Source organism: Canis lupus, chromosome 8 (genome assembly GCF_003254725.2).
Source record: "Canis lupus dingo isolate Sandy chromosome 8, ASM325472v2, whole genome shotgun sequence".
Classification (NCBI taxonomy): domain Eukaryota; kingdom Metazoa; phylum Chordata; class Mammalia; order Carnivora; family Canidae; genus Canis; species Canis lupus.
Genome location: NC_064250.1, coordinates 62,249,276 through 62,266,196, shown reverse-complemented (window position 1 = coordinate 62,266,196; position 16,921 = coordinate 62,249,276). Strand labels below are relative to the sequence as shown.

Here is a 16,921-nt window from a genome sequence, read left to right as displayed (position 1 = left end):
TGATGCAGGCTTGGCTCTTCCTCTCCCTGCACCCTACACGTTATAAGTCACATCCTGGACTGAGAATGTGTCTGGAATTTACGTGCGTGCACTTGCGCGCATACACACACACACACACACACACACACACACATGCCGCCCATTATCCTAGTCAGCCATTCTCAGCCAGCTGTTCTCATCCCAGGTCTCACACACACCTGGCCCTGGGGTTGGCCACAGCTTGCCAAATTGGCTGCCTGCCTCAGACAACGTCACCTTCATGGCACCTCTCCGGGCATTCACCCCGGATGACCTTTCACTTTGAACCATTCCCCCATCTGCCTACCTCCACACTCGCGGCACCCATCCTTTTGCACTCTGTCCTCTCTACATGGCTCACTTTGAGGTGCACCCAGCCCTCTGATCACTCCCTCCTCTCACCCTGGACAAGCTCATACACATCCTCCACATCCACGATTTTAATTACAATCTGTTCCCAGAAGGCTCCAGAAATCTCCAGCCCCAGACTCTCCTTGGAACCTCCAGAGCTGACCTGTGTTTCCAGCTTGGATGTCCCAATAACACCTCCAACTCTGAACACTCACCATCCTCCCCCCACCAAAGCCTCTCTGTATCACCCATCTTGTCCTACCTGTCCCCTTATATCTAGACAATATTCGATGTTGCTTTCCTGTATCTTATCCATGACTTCGCCAGCTGGTTCCAGTTTGGACACCTCACTGACATTCACTGCCAACCCCAGGCTCTGGTCCCCCCCTGGGCAGTACCACAGGGTCCTGCTGCTGAGCAGGGCATCCCAGATCATGCCCCTCCTGAGCTCCAGGCCTGCTCTGCACTGGCCTGGGAGATGCGTGACCTGGTGTCTGGGAGGAAGCAACCGATAGCTGGTATTCTCGCCCGTAGCTCAGGGGTGAGGTCTGCCTGGCCTGGAAAGAGACCTGGGATCATCTCTGGGTCAAGAGGGGCTCACCCCGGGTAGAGCACTGAAGTGGGAAAATGAGAAAGCATAGGACAAATCCTGTGAAGCATCCAGCCAGGGTTAAATATCCAGCCAAATGTTTATCCGTCAACTGGAGAAGGGGAGAGCACGCATGTATATATAGACACACACACACACACACACACGTATACATATATGAAAAGTTTGGCTGGGCAGCCCTGGTGGCTCAGAGGTTTAGCGCTGCCTTCAGCCCAGGGTGTGATCCTGGGGCCCCAGGATCGAGTCCCACATCGGGCTCCCTGCATGGAGCCTGCTTTTCCCCCTGCCCGTGTCTCTGCCTCTCTCACTCTGTGTCTCTCATGAATAAATAAAATACTTTTTTTAAAAAATGAAAAATTTGGCTGATACAAGATATGTAACAAAATTTACAAATAATAAAATGTGTAATACGTTTTGCTGCAAAATCCATACAGCCAATTGCTTCTCTTAGAAAGCTCTCGGTGATTTTTGCCAAACTTGCGTACTGATAGCCCACATATGCTTGCAAGCCGTGGGTGAGTGTGGCTCCGGCGGGAATGCTGGTTCATATCTCCATTTACGTTAACCCGTAAGATGAAAGTGAGACAGGCTAAAGATGCATGTCACAACGTCACTCCTTTGTGCATGACCGGGTGACTGCTGGGTCACGTAGTTCTGAAGGCAGGACGAGCAAACTTCCTCAGTTCCAGCCACACATGTCGTGACCGCTAAAGACCCTCACACCTGCCATAATACGCGCGCAATGCACACGTTTAAGTTTAATCCATACTCTTTTTTTAAAAAAAAGATTTATTTATTTATTTATTCATGATAGAGAGAGAGAGAGAGAGAGAGAGAGAGAGGCAGAGACGCAGGCAGAGGGAGAAGCAGGCTCCATGCCGGGAGCCCGACGCAGGACTCGATCCCGGGACTCCAGGATCGTGCCCTGGGCCAAAGGCGGGTGCCAAAACGCCGAGCCACCCAGGGATCCCTTAATCCACTCTTAATGCTTTCTCCGTCTTTTCTTATGTCCAGATACAAGACACTGAAGAAAACACAGCAGAGGCGCCCAGGTGGCTCATTAGCTAAGAGCCTGCCTTCGGCTCAGGTCATGATCCTGGGGTCAGGCTCCCTGCTCAGCGGGGAGCCTGCTTCTCCCTCTGCCTGCTGTGTGGTCTCTCTCCGTCTCTCACATAAAGAAATAAAATCTTAAAAAAAGAAAACATACACCAAGCCTTGATTGATGATGTTTGCCAATTTCTGTGGCGTAAATGCTCTTGCCGGGTGGATTCCAAGCTGCCGACAGTGTCAGGAAGCAGGGAGGTGGGAAGGGATGTGCAGTAGCACCTGTCACACGCGCACACACACACACACACCCCATAGAGTGGGTGTAAATAGCCTCAAGGGTATAGGAAACAGTGAAATAATTAAGAAGTGGCAAGTTTTATGTATTGATTGCCTTTGCTTTTAATGTCCAGTAATCAGTCACAGGTTTACATAAGTCAGGCTTTTTTTTTAGGATTTATTTATTTATTTATTTATTTATTCATGATAGAGAGGCAGAGACGCAGGCAGAGGGAGAAGCAGGCTCCATGCTGGGAGCCCGACGTAGGACTCGATCCCCGGACTCCAGGATAGTGCCCTGGGCCAAAGGCAGGCGCTAAACCGCTGAGCCACCCAGGGATCCCCCCATAAGTCAGGTTTTTTTTTTAATTTTTATTTATTTATGATAGTCACACACAGAGAGAGAGAGAGAGAGAGAGAGGCAGAGACACAGGCAGAGAGAGAAGCAGGCTCCAAGCACCGGGAGCCCGACGTGGGACTCGATCCCAGGTCTCCAGGATCGCGCCCTGGGCCAAAGGCAGGCGCTAAACCGCTGTGCCACCCAGGGATCCCCCATAAGTCAGGTTTTAATGATGACTGCAGAACGCCTGGGTTGCCACATCCCTGCGCAGCCCCGGAAGCACCCCGTTTCAGGGATGGGTTTACAAAGCAGAGACAGAACAACTGAGAAGTGACCAAAGGAGGAGGGGGAACCTGGGAAGCGCTGATCACCTGCCCCAGTGTGGGTGCCTGTGACTGTGCTCCTAGGTGAGGGAGGAGGCTGGAAACTGCCCCCGGGGCCCGCTCTCCGCCCGCCCATCCCTCCTCGTGCCACTGCAGGAGGCAGAGGGCAAGAGTGGCCAGGACAGCCCATCACCTCCGCCCCTGGAAGGTGGGGCGCTGAGCAACAGGAGGTCAGGCAGGTGGGGGGCCGGGGGATGTGACGGGACTCAGAGCCGCCCTCCCCTTTCCAAGCTCTGGCTTTTTGGCCCAGCCTCCTGAGGTGAAGTTTAGGGGGGAGGTCACAGGGCCCGGGCAGACGCAAAACGCCAGCCACCTGCCCCCCACCCAATCCCCTCTCCCAGGGGACCCCCAACCAAGGGCAGAGAGGAACCTCTGGGCCGCGCGGTGCTCCCCCCAGGAGCACAATGGCTCTGGGGCACAGCTTCTGGAAGCCGCCCCTCCCCGCGCCCCTGGAGCCCCCACCATCACCCCCTCCACCCTCCACCCTCCACCCCTACCCCCTCCCAGACGCCCAGCTGGAGCAGGTGCGCAGGGCCCGCGCCACGCCCCCCGCCCCTCACCCCTGCGCTCCGGGTCCCGCCCCTGCGCGGTTCCCACCCCCGGGATCCCGGCCTCCGGCTCGCCCCCGCCGCCGCCCCCGCGCTCCCGCTCGGCTCGGCCGCCGCCCGGCCTCCTGCGCCCCGGCCCGGGAGAGGTGAGTGCGCGGGGGCAGCGGGGCCTTGCGGGCGGGGACACGGCGGCGGGCGGCCCAGGGGACCCCTGACCTTCAGCCGGGCCGGCCCCCCGACCTCTCCTGCGGCGGAAAATTCAAAATCCAGTCCGGGATTAAGGCCTCGGGGGAGCGCAGGCGGAGAAGCGCGGGCAAGTAGGTCCCTGTCGTTCCGCGGTCACAGGGATGGTGCCCGGGGCCCCAGGGACCCCCCGGAGCGTGGGGCACCAGGGTGCCGTTGGGGGGCGCAGCAGGCCAGGGGGCTGCCCCGCCCGGGGCCCCGCGGTGGCCGCGATCGCCGAGATCCTACAGCATCCAGGTCCCCGGGGGACGTGCCCGACCCTGCGGCACCGCCGCTGAGGCCCGGAGAAGAGCCCTGGGGACCGGAGTCCAAGGACCAGGTCCGGGCTGGAGACCTTCCTGGGGGTGGGGGGGGCGCCCCCGGCTCCGCCCCCCCATCCCTACCACTCAGCGCGCGGCCCCTCGGGGCTGGAGCCCCACATGGGGGCGCTGGCCCCGCTCTTGCATCACACCCCAGCAGGAGTAGCTGCTTCTCCTTCTGCCCTAAATCATCAGAATCCAGGGGGCGCCCCCCCCCCCCCCAGCAACATGTCCCGGCACTGCCGGGAAATTCTTCAGCCTCCACCATGGACGCGCAGGACCCGGTCTGTATCCACAGCGCCACATACACCAGTCCCCCGGAGGATCCCCAGCAGGCCTCCTCGGTTCCCTGCAGGTTTCAGTTTAGAAGTCACCTCTTCCAGGAAGGCTGCCCTGACTGCCTCCTCTTGATCAGGTTCTCTGGCAGCTCGGCTCCTGCAGGGTGGCCCTCCCCACCCATCCTCCTCCACTCATGGCTCTTATCAGGGTATGCTCATGGCTTTCCCTCCTAGGTCACTTTCAAAAACTCAGCCATCCAAGTTCCATTTTATTACATACATAACGTTTCTCTTGACTATTTTTACTTTGGATTATTGGGGAACCTCTAGTCAGGGAACAGAAACTTGAAACTTAATGTCTTGGGACCATTATGGTCAGATCTCCCCCTGGACTGCCCCACAGCTCCCGGGCAGAGTCCATCAAATTTTTGGTCCCTTGGGTACAAGCCCTGATACCCCAGAGTGACCCCTGGGGCTCCTACCTGAGGGCAAAGAGAACTTCATTCTGAAGAGGGGATGGGGACCAGGGCCCCCTCCCCGTCCACTACGTGGGGGCAGCAGGGAGAGGCCACCATCCATGCCCCATGGTGCAGCCTCCCCCAGTCATGTCCTCTCACTGCTGTCATCTCTCCTCTCTGGCCCTGATGGCACCTGGGTGGCCCCTCGGGGGCGCAATGCGCAGGGTGCCCTGGGGTGTCCCTGCTGTCCAGACCCCGACATGGGCACCGAGGCTTCACAACGGCTCCCCCCACTGCTCCCTTGGCTCCTGCCCCTGACAGCCCCCTGGGAGCCCAGCTCCCCCCTGGCCCCCACCCCCCGACAGCCCCCAGGGAGCCTCCTGCCCCGCATGCCCCCCCCCCCCCCCCCCCCCGCCCTCTCAGGCCCGCAGCACAGGTGGAGGCTGTGCGGGCCGCTCCCTCTGCCTGGTGGTCTCTGCCCCTCTCCAGGCTTCTGTCCTTCCCACCTGAGAGGCGCAGGGAGTTGGGGGGGGGGTGCGACATGCTCCTGCCCATGCAGATGGACCCCTGGGCGCTGTCTCTGTAGCACCCCCGACCCCCCACCCCCCACCCCCCGCCCCGAGAACGCTCTTGGGGAGTCTCAGCCTCCCAGGGCTCGCCCACCCGGGTTTGCAGATGCGTGTCCGGGTGCAGATGAGGATGTGGAAGTCACGGGGGGCGGAGGGGGGCACTCAGTGTGGCCGTGTTTGTCTTCAGCTGGACCCCAGTGCTCAGCTCCAGGGCAGGAAGGAGAGCCCCCCACCTCCCAGCCCCCGACCCACTCATAGTTCTGTTACACTTAACTACACTTATTTTTAAAAGGAAATTGTGTCCCACTCGCCGAGCTGGCACATTAGCACCCTCTGCCACTGAAGGCAGTTAAATAAAATCAAGAAAAACCAAGCAGTGTTGGTTTTCAACTCAGGTCATAAGCACCTGTCGCCTGCAGGGCACACCTGAGGCAGCTCCCTAGTTTAGGGAGATTAGCGAGAATTAGGAAGTAGAGACACACTAACCCCCAGCTAAGACTTTCTCCTCAGTGCAGTAAAACAGGTTAAGAGAGAGTTGGATGGGAAACAAGAAATACATGGCTGCACTCCTGCCAGCGAGCACCTACTGAATACAGAGCCTAAGTGATACAGAACAAGCCTTCTGCTTATCAGCCCCTGAAGGGCCACTTCCTCTAGGAAGCCCCCCACCATGTGCCTCCTCAGCCAGCTGTACTTCTGCTCTAAGGGTTGTCGTGCTTTACCTCATGGGTATTGGCTTCCATCCCAACCATAAGTTCCTAAGAAGCGCTACCAGGTCTGGGGCACTCACTTCTCTATCCAGGTGTCCACCCCTGGCCACGGGGCCTGGAGCCCCAGTGTTGAACAGATATGTGAATAACGGGGTGACCTCCTTGACATTGGTCCTGCTGGGCCCCCTCCGGCGATGCCTTTCCTTCCTCCTCCTCCTATCTGCGCAAACCCTACACCTTCCACCGGTCCTGCTCGAGGGTCTGGCTTTTCCAGGAGGAGTTTTTCAACCCACTGAGCCCAGGCCGAGCTCTCCTGCTCTGGGATAGTCAATCCCTGGTGCTCCCCGTGCCCCCGGGACGGTCCGTGCCATGGTCCTATGTGGTCACCACCCCAAGCAGTATGGTGACTCCATGGATGCTTAATAGCTCCTGTGGACTGATGGGCGTGGCCCTCCTTCCAGGGTGCAGGTGTGGGGTGTGGGCTGGGGGCTGGGCGGCTGTGTGAGGCCCCGGTGCCGCTGCACCAATTATGAGCTTAGGGGCTTAGAACAATGCAACTTAGTCTTACGGTTTTGGAGGTCAGGATGGGCCTCGGGCCGCGGCCACAGTGGAGCTTCTTTGGAGGCCTCAGGGGAGACCCCACCTCACTTCCTCTGTGCGTCTAGGGGCTGCTGCCTTTCCTGGTTGGTGGCTGGCTCCCATCTTCAAAGCCGACTGTTGCTGGTTGTGTCTTTTCCCCCATGGAATATCCAGAACTCTCTCCCCATCTCAAGATCCTTAAATGAATCATCCCTGTTGTTGGTAGTTGTTTTTCTTTAAAGATCCATTTATTCATTTGAGAGAGAGAAAGAGAGCAGGGGGTGGGATAAGCAGGCTCCCCCTGAGAAGTGAGCCAGACGAGGGGCTCAATCCCAGGACCCCGAGACCACAACCTGAGCCGAAACCCGGAGTCCAATCCACAGAGCCATACCGGTGGCCCATTCCTTTTTTCTTTTATTTTTTTAAAGATTGATTTATTTGAGAGAGAGAGAGAGCAAGCATACTCTGCTGAGAGTATGGGGAGGGGCAGAGGGAGAGACTCGCAAGCAGACCACCCCCCCTTAAGCTGAGTGCAAAGCCAGACACACGATTTGATCTCATGACCCATGAGACCATGACCTGAGCCCAAACCAAGAGCCAGAGGCTCAATGGACTGAACCACCAGATGCCCCTGCCAAGTCCCTTTTGCCATGAAAGGCAACATAGTCACAGGTCCCAGGGATTGGGACATGGGCATCGTTCTGGCTGCCGTTGTTCCGTCCTGGTGGTCAGAGCGTGTTGTGGCTGGAGGTGTATTAATGGCCACTGAGATTTACTGAACACTCACTGTGGGCCAGGCACTGTGCTGAGCACCTTCCACACCACTCTGAGGTAGGTGGGAGCCACTGTCACCAGCCTCACCGCGCAGGTGAGACACTGACAGATGAAATAGTTCGGCAGAATAGCAGAGCTGAGATTTGCACTGGGCAATCTGGCTCCACCGTGTGCATCCTCCTAACCTTGGGGCCACACGGCCTGACACCACTCTCACCTCCAGTCTACCTGTCAGGATACAGAGCCTGGGAGAGGCCAAGTCGAGAAGTCACGTTCCAAGGCCCAGCCAAGATTCAATCCATAAGCAGGAGGCCCAAAGCAGAGGCCGGCCCCAGCCTGGCCCACCCTATTTTGGTCGGCCAAGCCCCTTTTGTACCTTCCCAGCAGAGTCTGCTCTCTTTGTACCTGCTAGGTTGGGCCTCTGGTTTCTTGAGAGCACTTTTATATTTCATTCTTACACAGACCTTCACTAGTACCCTCATTTTTAAATGAGGAAAAACAGGCACAGGGAGACTGCAAAACTTTGCCGGAGCTCTCCCAACCAGAAAGCTATGGGTTTGGGATTTGAACCCAGACGTTCAGATGTTCCCCCCAACTCCCGACTGCCTGAGCCTGAGCAAGCTCAGCCTGAAGGGGTGCTCCAGAAGTCTGCGGTCTGGCCAGGCACACAACAGGGTTTCCCCGGCTCGCCAGATGTGTGTGCTCACACTTCATCTGGGCTTGTGGTCCCTCCCCACCAGTCTCAGAGTTTCCTGCCTTCAGGTGGCCACATTAGTCACACTCTGTCTGAGAGCCGAGGTATGAGTGGGAGAGGAAACAACCCTGTGTTACTCAGGTCAGTCTGATTAATCAGTTCAGGCCCAAGCCTGCTAGAGTGTAGCTGATGCCAGGAAATGATAATTCTCAGAACAACCAACTTCTTGCTGCTTGAAACTGTCCAGGGAGGCGCTTGACTCCACAGTGGCAAGCGCTTCTCAAAAGGAGAGACGTATGCTCCAAAATGAGCAACCAGGAGGCTCACCGTGACAGGAAGCTCGGGACCGAGGAAAATCTGCAAGAGGCAGAGGGACTGAGCAGGGGCCACGAGGGGCTGGCGCCAGAGCAGAGTGAGAAGCAGGGACCTTGTTATTCAGGGGATCCAGGCAGAGTTCCTCTGAGGCTGGCCAGCTGTGCTAATTAGAACAAACTGGGAAAACAGTCATTTCTTAAAGTCAATCGTCTGTGCACATTCTAAACCATGTGCATAGTCTTCCCTTAGCATGTGCAGTGGAGATGCCCCCGGTCGCCCACTGGGGTCGGTCAGGGTCTGGCGGGAAGCAGAGGCCCAGCCCGGTGGCCGAGCCCAGGGAACACAGGGACGCTTTGCAGAGGGGTGGGCAGGGTTCAGGGAACCGGTGCAGGACGGGGTCTCAGGGCAGCCGCACTGCCCACGCGGGAGGAAGGAGAGCGAAGGGCAGGGCAGGACTCCCGCAGGAGCTAATGGGAGGCAGCCAACCTGACGGGACTCTGGCAGGGGATAAATACCCCTTCCCCTCCCCTCTCTTGCCCTCCTCTTACCTCAGTGGGTGCTTCCCACTGGCCCAGCCTGGGGGCGAGGGAGGCGGGGATCCCACCCAAGCAGCAGGATGGAGGCAGGTGGAGGGTGGATCGGGATGGATGGATAAAAAGTCCTCAGCTGGGGCAGCCCGGGTGGCTTTGTGGTTTGACGCCACCTTCAGCCCAGGATGTGATCCTGGAGACCCGGGATCGAGTCCCATGTCAGGCTCCCTGCACAGAGCCTGCTTCTCCCTCTGCCTGTGTTTCTGCCTCTCTCTCTCTCTGTCTCTCATGAATAAATAAATAAAATAAAATAAAAACAAGTCCTCAGCACACTTCCGGCCCGGGTGCGATCACCTCTTTCATTCATCCTTTTGCCATTTCTGAGCACCTGCAGGTGCTTCCCTAACCAGACACAGGGGAATCCAGATGCTGAGACCAAAAACCCATGAGAGACTAGAAAAGCAGCAGTGGACGTAAACGTCACCTGGGCCAGGTATGGAGACATTCTGCCCGCATCTCTGGAGTCCAGCCCGTTGTGGGAGATGATTGCTATGGGCAAGAAAGCCGGTTATTAGTGCCATGTCTCAAATCAGCATTTCATGAGCATGGGCCATAATTTGCCATTCCCTAGGACCAGGAACGTTCTGGAAAACAATACATGCTTCATTTTAACTTAGTGAGCTGTTTGTTGTTTGCAAGGCCAATGCCCGCTTTTATTTACAAAAGAATGAACCCTGCCGCCCCTGCCGAGGACTCGATGGGGTAACACCAAGAGACACAGCAAAGTCTAGCCCAAAGGTGACATTGTAGGCAATGCGATGCCTCTCTTTGCTTCTCTAAATCGAGCATCTTTTTTTTAAGATTTTATTTATTTATTCATGACAGACACACACACAGAGAGAGAGAGAGAGAGAGAGAGAGAGAGAGAGAGAGGCAGAGACACAGGCAGAGGGAGAAGCAGGCTCCATGCAGAGAGCCCGACGTGGGACTCCATCCCGGGTCTCTAGGATCACGCCCTGGGCTGAAGGTGGTGCTAAACCGCTAAGCCACCCGGGCTGCCCTTGAGCATGTTTTTGAGGGGAGCACGGCCAGAGATGCCGACCCTATATTCTACAGGCCAAGTTGGGATCTTTAAGTAACAAGTGGGAGGTGCCATGCTGTTCTCATCTCTAAAAAGTGGAGCCTGAATCCAAACGGAGCTCATGTTAATTGGAGAGTATTGACACTTGTAAAAGGATCTGTGTTTGGAGGTCTGCAAGGAGCCCGCATGCTAAGAAAAGGCAGGGAGAGGGGGCCGCCATCTGATAAGTTACGGTGTGTATGCCCCCCCCCCCAAGAATCGTGCATCACGGCAGCCCAGACAGGATTCACTTTGTAATAAACTGTCTAAACGGCATACGCTGTATGTACCCTCGGGAGCTGGGGTCCTGGATTTGGCAATTGGTGATAGGCTTTACAACACCCCACCTCTCTCCTGGGGAGCTAGGAGGATCATTGTTGTCAGAAGCAGCTTCAGTTAGGAGTCTATTCAGGTCCTGGTTCAGACACTCAGGATTGAGTGGCCTCGGGTAATACGCCGAACCTCAGTTTCCTGATCTGTAAAGTGGAAAGGATAAAACGCCTTGTTCGAATTCAGAGAGACACCGGGCATAAGCGCTAGGGACACGGTAAGAGACTCATAAAGAGGGTCTGTAGAGGGGACAGTAACAGCGAGCCTCCCTTGAACCCTAACACCTGCTAGGTGTCAAGCTGAAGGCTTTGCATGATTTAGTCATGAAATCAACCACCTTTTGAAGCCGTGCCCCCATTTCGCACATGAAGAACTCGGTACAGAGGGGTGGAGGGACTTACCCAAGATCACCCTCCCTGCTGCAGGTAGCAGAGCTGGGACTCAAACTAGGCACCCTGGCCTTTGAAGGCAAACTCTTAACAACTAGTCTCAGGGTAGCGATCTTTAAGAAGCAGATGTGCGTTTTTATGGCATGAATAGTCAATCCAGAAAACTCCCATCTGTGAAGATTTTGCAAGAAGGGGGGGTTTCAAAATGAGGACCCTCGCAAGGGGCTGATGCAGCCTCTGAGAAGAGCTGGCAGGGAGGTGCTTGCTCCCCCGCCTCCCCGGCCTCCCCAGCCAGGGCATCTTGCCCACTGTCCATGTCCCTCCAGAGACTCACTGAGGGGCTGAGTCACAACATGGGTGACCTGGAGTCACCCAGAGGGCTTAGGAGAAGGTGAGACGTCCATTTCTCTCTGCCTCCGCTGCCCGCTCTCTGGCTGCCCTCCATCCTAACCTGGGCCCAGTGGTCTTGGTGACCATGGCACAAGATTCTGCACATGCCCGCAGCAACCCTCCCCAGACACTCATTGCACAAGCAGGAGCTGGGTGCTCCTCCCCCCCTCCCCCGAACTAGGCGCTGGGCCAGGACTGAGTGTCCCGCAGAGGGATGCTGTGTGCCAGTGACCCCAGTGCACAGTGCAGAGATGCTGGGAAGGGGCCTAGCTGGCAGGGTACAGACTGGGGGGAGCCAAGAAAGCGTGAGCAGGCTCTAAAGACTGGGGCTGGAGTGCAGGGGACAGGGACAGGAGTGCTTTTGAATGGGGGCAGGGGGGGGGCTAGAATTCAGGTAGGCAGCTGCGGAAGAGCAGAGCACACAAGGAGCAGCTAAGGGTAGCCTGGGGCGGATGCTGGCTCTGGGCTCCCCTGCCTGGGTTTGAGTCTCTGTGCCTCCACCTATCACCTGTGTGACCTTGGGCTTGTTCCTTGGCCTCTCTGTGCCTCATCCCCCCATGGGCGGCACGTACCCAACCCATTGGTGAGGATCAAATGAGCCTTGTGCCACTAAGTGCTTCACACAGTGCCTGGCACACAGTAAGTGCTCAAGTGGCAAGCCTGGCTACTGTCACTGCTCTGGGCGTGTGGGGTGCAGGGCACGCAGAGGGCCATCAGGCCTCCCTGAATTCTCAGCAAACCGGGCAGGACGTCCTGCTGTTGTGCGCACCACCCGGGACCCGGGGCACCCAGGCTGGGAGGCACCGGGGCAGGGAGCCTGGGCGCAGGAGCCTAAATGCAGACTCCTGGGCGGCGGGAGCGGAGGTCAGGGGAGGTGGAGGTCAGGGAGGAGGGAGGCCCAGGGCAGCAGCCCCCAGGGCGTCCACCCGAGCCGCAGATGCGCGGGCGCCCAGGTTGTGGTGAGGAGCAGAGACAGGTGCTCCGCCGACTCTCCTGTCAGCCTACCCAGGGGTGTGGCTGAGGGGGACCCTCTTCCTCTTGCGGCCAAGGCCAGTCTGAGCCCACACGTGGCGGCTCCGGAGCTTGTGCTGGGGACGCGGTGGCGGCGGGGGTGGGGTGGGGTGGGGGTGGGGGTGGGGGTGGGGGTGCTGTGCCTCTGGGGCAGGTCTGAGCGACTGCGGTTCTTCCTGGCAGGCGCCTGGCCTGTGGCTTGCGGTCAGTGAAGGGCAGGGCAGGGCAGGGACTGGCAGGGCTGGGTGTGCCGGCCGGGGGTGGGGGAGATGGGGGAAATCGCGGCACAAGGAGGAGGAAACGGCCCCGCCGGCGCTCCCGCCCCGCCCCTGCCAGCAACCGGAGGACGCAGCGCCCACCCTGCCTGCTGCGCGCCGGCCCCAGGCGGGGGCGCGGGCCAAGCGTGGGGTGACTGCGACCGGCTGCCGGCCCTCCACCGCGCAGGTACGTGCCCCCCCAGCCGGGCTTCTTCCTGTCCCCACGGCCGTGGGGGTCCCCAGCGCACAGGGCTCCGCTGGCGGACGGCGGCCTGGGGCCTCGGCACCGGCGGCCACTTCTGCGCCTTCCTGGCGGCGCCGCGGGCCGTGGGTCCAACCAGGTGTAGGTGCGCGGGGCGGGGCTAAGGTGGGAGGGGACCGCGGGGGCGGGGAGGGGGCGGGGGGACCGCGGGGGTGGGGGGGAGGCGGGGCCAATGCGGGAGGGACCGCGGGGGCGGTGACGGGGGCGGGGCTAACGCGGGGGCGGGGCTAGCGCGGGAGGGACCGTGGGGGCGGGGCCGGCGCGGGAGGGACCGCGGGGCGGGGAGGAGGGGGGGCTAACGCGGGGGCGGGGCCAGCGCGGGAGGGACCGTGGGGGCGGTGACGAGGGCGGGGCTAACACGGGGGGCGGGGCCAGCGCGGGAGGGTCCGCGGGGCGGGGAGGAGGGCGGGGCTAACACGGGGGCGGGGCTAGCGCGGGAGGGACCGTGGGGGCGGGGCCGGTGCGGGAGGGGACCGCGTGGGCCGGGAGGAGGGGGGGCTAATGAGGGGGCGGGGCTAGTGAGGGGGACCAAGTGGGTGGGGCGGGGCCAGCGCGGGGGCGGGTAGGGGCGGGGCTAGCGCGGGAGGGACCGTGGGGGCGGGGCCAGCGCGGGAGGGACCGCGGGGCGGGGAGGAGGGCGGGGCTAGCGCGGGGGCGGGGCTAGTGCGGGGACCGCGTGGGGCGGGGGCGGGGCCAGCGCGGGGGCGGGGTAGGGACGGGGCTAGTGCGGGAGGGACCGCGGGGCGGGGCTGGTGCGGGCGCGGGGTCGGGCCCGGCGAGCGCGGGGTGGGGGCGCCCAGCGGACGCGGGGCCTAGGGGCTGCGGCCAGGCCCGCCCGCTGTCTGTGCCGAGCGCCCGCGGGCCCGGCCCCTCCGGGCTAGCGTGTGTCTGCCCGCGGTCGCTGCCTCCGTGGCCACCCGGTAATTACACACCAGCACACACGCGCGTGCACGCACTCGCACAGAAGCTAACACCTCGTTTCCCGGAGCTGGGCCAGCACAGGTGGCCCAGAGACTCGCGTGGCCAGGCCTGCCTTTCCCAGAGCCGCGCCGCGTGCCTTCCGTGAAGGGCAGGTGTCGGGACGCTGCAGGGCCGCAGGCGATGGATGGGGGGAAGGAGCTGGGGAACAGCGATGCGGCGGCCAAATGGCACAGGGAGGAGGTTGGGGTTTAGGAGGAGGGCTAGAGGACGGAGCCCTGACTCGGAACCAGAGACTGTGTGACCCAGGGCAGGCAGGTCGCTTCCTGTGGCCAGGGCTCTGTGCAGAAATACCTACTGGCTGCGGCCACCACCTGAAGCGGTGTGAGGACAAAAGAGATGCGAGAATGGTCCGAATCTGAGATGCTGTGATTGGTTTTGCCCCCACCCCCACCCCGCCTTGCACACAGGTGAGCTTCTTGTGCTTAGCAGGATGCCACGCTGGAGCAGTGTGTGCGCAGTAGACCCGGGCCTCTGCCGCTGAGAGCCATTCCAGAGCCAGATGAGGGCGGTCCAGGAAAGGCTCAGCCTTTTCTCTTATTACACCTATCACTGTAAGCAAATCAGTTACTCTGTTTTTTGAGCCTCGGTGTCACTTTCTGTGAAATGGGCATGATACTGGAGCTTGCTTCCTAGGCTTGTGAGATCATGCAAGTGAAGATCTTGCCTTGAGAGCCTTGCGGTTCCCCCTAAACGTTAGCTATAAGCTGTAAATATCGTTGTTACCCTTGTGTCGTACCCATTTGGGGTACAGTGCACACTGTAGGGAGAGAAGACTTGTCCAATAGCAATCAGCAGAAAACACATTTTATCCCTCCTAGCTGACTCGTCTCAAACAAGCCACCTTTCCTCTCTGAGCCTTAGTAGCTCATGGAAAAAAATGCAAATTATTTATACCCATCTCACGAAGTTGTTACAGAAATTAAAATAGCAGTATGAATGAATCCAGCACGTGATAAGCCCTTTCCTGATTTTGAAGCAAAAGAATACTTGCATTCCAGTTATCTACTGCTGTTTAACCAACCACTTTGAAGACAGTTACTTAAAAAAAACAGCACTCATCTATTTTGCTCAGGAATGTGCGATCTGGGCAGGGTTTGGTGGGGACGGCATGTCTCTGCCCTTTGCACCACCTGCCAGTAGGGCCCAGCTAGGGCAAGAGGATCTTCTTCCCAGATCCCACACTCATGTGACAAGTCCCGGATCCTAGCCATCAGCTGCAACTGTTGGCCAGGTTCTTTGTTCCTCTCAATGGGGCCACTCCATGAGGCTGCTTGGGCCTCCTCACAGCATGGCACCCAGGTTTCAAGAGCAACTCTCCCCAGTGATGGGAAGTGGGAGCTTCCAGTCTCTTCAGACTTGGACTCAGAAACTGGCATAATGTGGCTTCCACTTTATTCTATTGATAAAGTAATAACAGAGGCCACCATGGTTCAGGAGGAGGGGACTTGGGCCCCTTCTTTTAATGAGAAAACTATCAAATAATTTCCAACTATCTTGACTCTACCACAACTTGAAAGCCTTCCCTTGTGCTTTTGCCTTTTTTTTTTCTCGGTGACGCAGTGACAAATTAATTTAACTTTGCAGAGAAGACCAGCAGAGATCCGGACATATCCCTCACTTGGGCCTTATCACAGAGCCTGTTTTGGTGAGTATCCCCTTCCCTGGGCCTGATTCCAGGCTGACAGGGCAGGCTTGCTGTATTGTGGCTTCTCTAGTGTCTGTTTCCCCGGAACCTCTGAGGTTTCGATCACCAGTTCTGCCAACCTCTTGTCTTTAAAACAGGAGGGAGAAGCCAGGAGGAGGGTAATTTGGATTCAGAGAAGTAGATTTAGCAGGTGGCCCAGGCTGAGTGTAACGAGCATCTATGCAGCTCTCAGTTCTCTAGAGAAATCTGTTTTTCAAGAGGGTTGCTGCTGCCTGGGTGTTTGGAGTGACTGTTGTCCTACATTATTAGGTTATTAGCTGATGGGTTGGAGTACCGTGGGTGGGGAGGCAGGAGGCCAGAGAGGGCTGCAGGCCCCGGCGAGTCACTATGGCAACCTTCAGGTCTGTAGTTTATGCTTTGGCTCCAGCAGGAAGGCTGTCCCAGACAGTGGAGACCTTCTCAGAGAGACCAAAGTCTCTCTCTTCAGCCGTAGGTTTCCACTGTACTGTTTTCGTACATGGTCACCCACCCACATTCTCAGAGTTAAAACCAACCCTCTTCCTGTTGCCTTATCCCAGAGCCTGACTGTCTGCCCCAGTCTATTAGCTCCTGACTTCACTTTCAGCCACACTGGGCTACTGAAAAGGAATGGATTTTAGGTTCATTTATTGAATCGAACATTCAACACATTTTTGTTGTGCATTTATTTTGGTCCATACCACATCCTCCCTGAAAACAGACTGAGCTCCTCCTTCCTCATGGGGCTTACTGTCTAGAAGGGGGGATGGACACGATCAGATAATCATACAGATTCCCATGCATTGGATTGGTAATTATGAAAATATACTTAATTTAGACTTGACTCGAATAGCAGTGCTGCCACGAGCCAGCCCTGTGACCCTTGGTCTCTTTGGTGGTGAAGCCAGGATAATAATATTTACCTTTGAGGGTTGCTGTGAGGCAACATCAAGGCTCTGGGAGGCACAGCACCTCACACATAGTGGTAACTCAAAGTATGGAAGCCCCCCCGCACCCCCCCCCCCGCCTCCTCTTGTCCACACCTGCTTATTGTTTGGAGCTCACTGGGCACCTGTGTCTGTAGGAGGAGCCCTGGCCCCAGCTCCCTGGCAGTCACGGCGGTGAAACGCCCAGACCTCATCTTTCAGAGTCTCAAGTTGGCCAAGGAAGGACAAAAAGAACCCAGGGAGGGATAGGTGGTGGAGGTGGCATTTGGGCTGTGGTTCTTCGACTTTGGTGTGGGTCAGAAAAACCCAAAGGAGTCGCTCAAAGTGCAGGCTCTTGGACCTCATCCCTGAGTGACTCTGATTCAGCAAATCCAGGGCAGGGCCTGGATGCAGGTTTCCTGAAGCTCATCTGGGAGACTTGCGGGCAGCACTGAACGGAGGGGGGATTTGGCCTCAAAGATTAAGGAGAAGAGGCGAGCAAATGGGTGGGCCATGTTGGGCCTCAGAGCAAGGGCCGCTGGGGCCTTCTCTCCTTCTTCCCACTTCCAC

General features: G+C 58.2%; 1 protein-coding gene across 10 annotated transcripts in view; it reads left to right on the top strand.

Annotated features, from left to right (window-relative positions):
• The first annotated feature begins 3,613 nt into the window (after nt 1-3,613).
• The window catches only part of GPR68 (G protein-coupled receptor 68), a 28,499-nt gene continuing 15,191 nt past the window's right edge, over nt 3,614-16,921 (top strand). For 2 of the 10 annotated variants that reach the window (XM_049113428.1, XM_049113425.1), the window contains exons 1-2: nt 3,614-3,719; nt 15,347-15,407. The gene's annotated coding sequence lies outside the window, so the exon portion shown is untranslated. Of the gene's footprint in view, nt 3,720-12,497; nt 12,707-14,191; nt 14,314-15,286; nt 15,408-16,921 lie in introns of those variants that run through there. The other 8 variants (XM_049113426.1, XM_049113427.1, XM_049113421.1 and 5 more) reach the window with 8 other exon arrangements.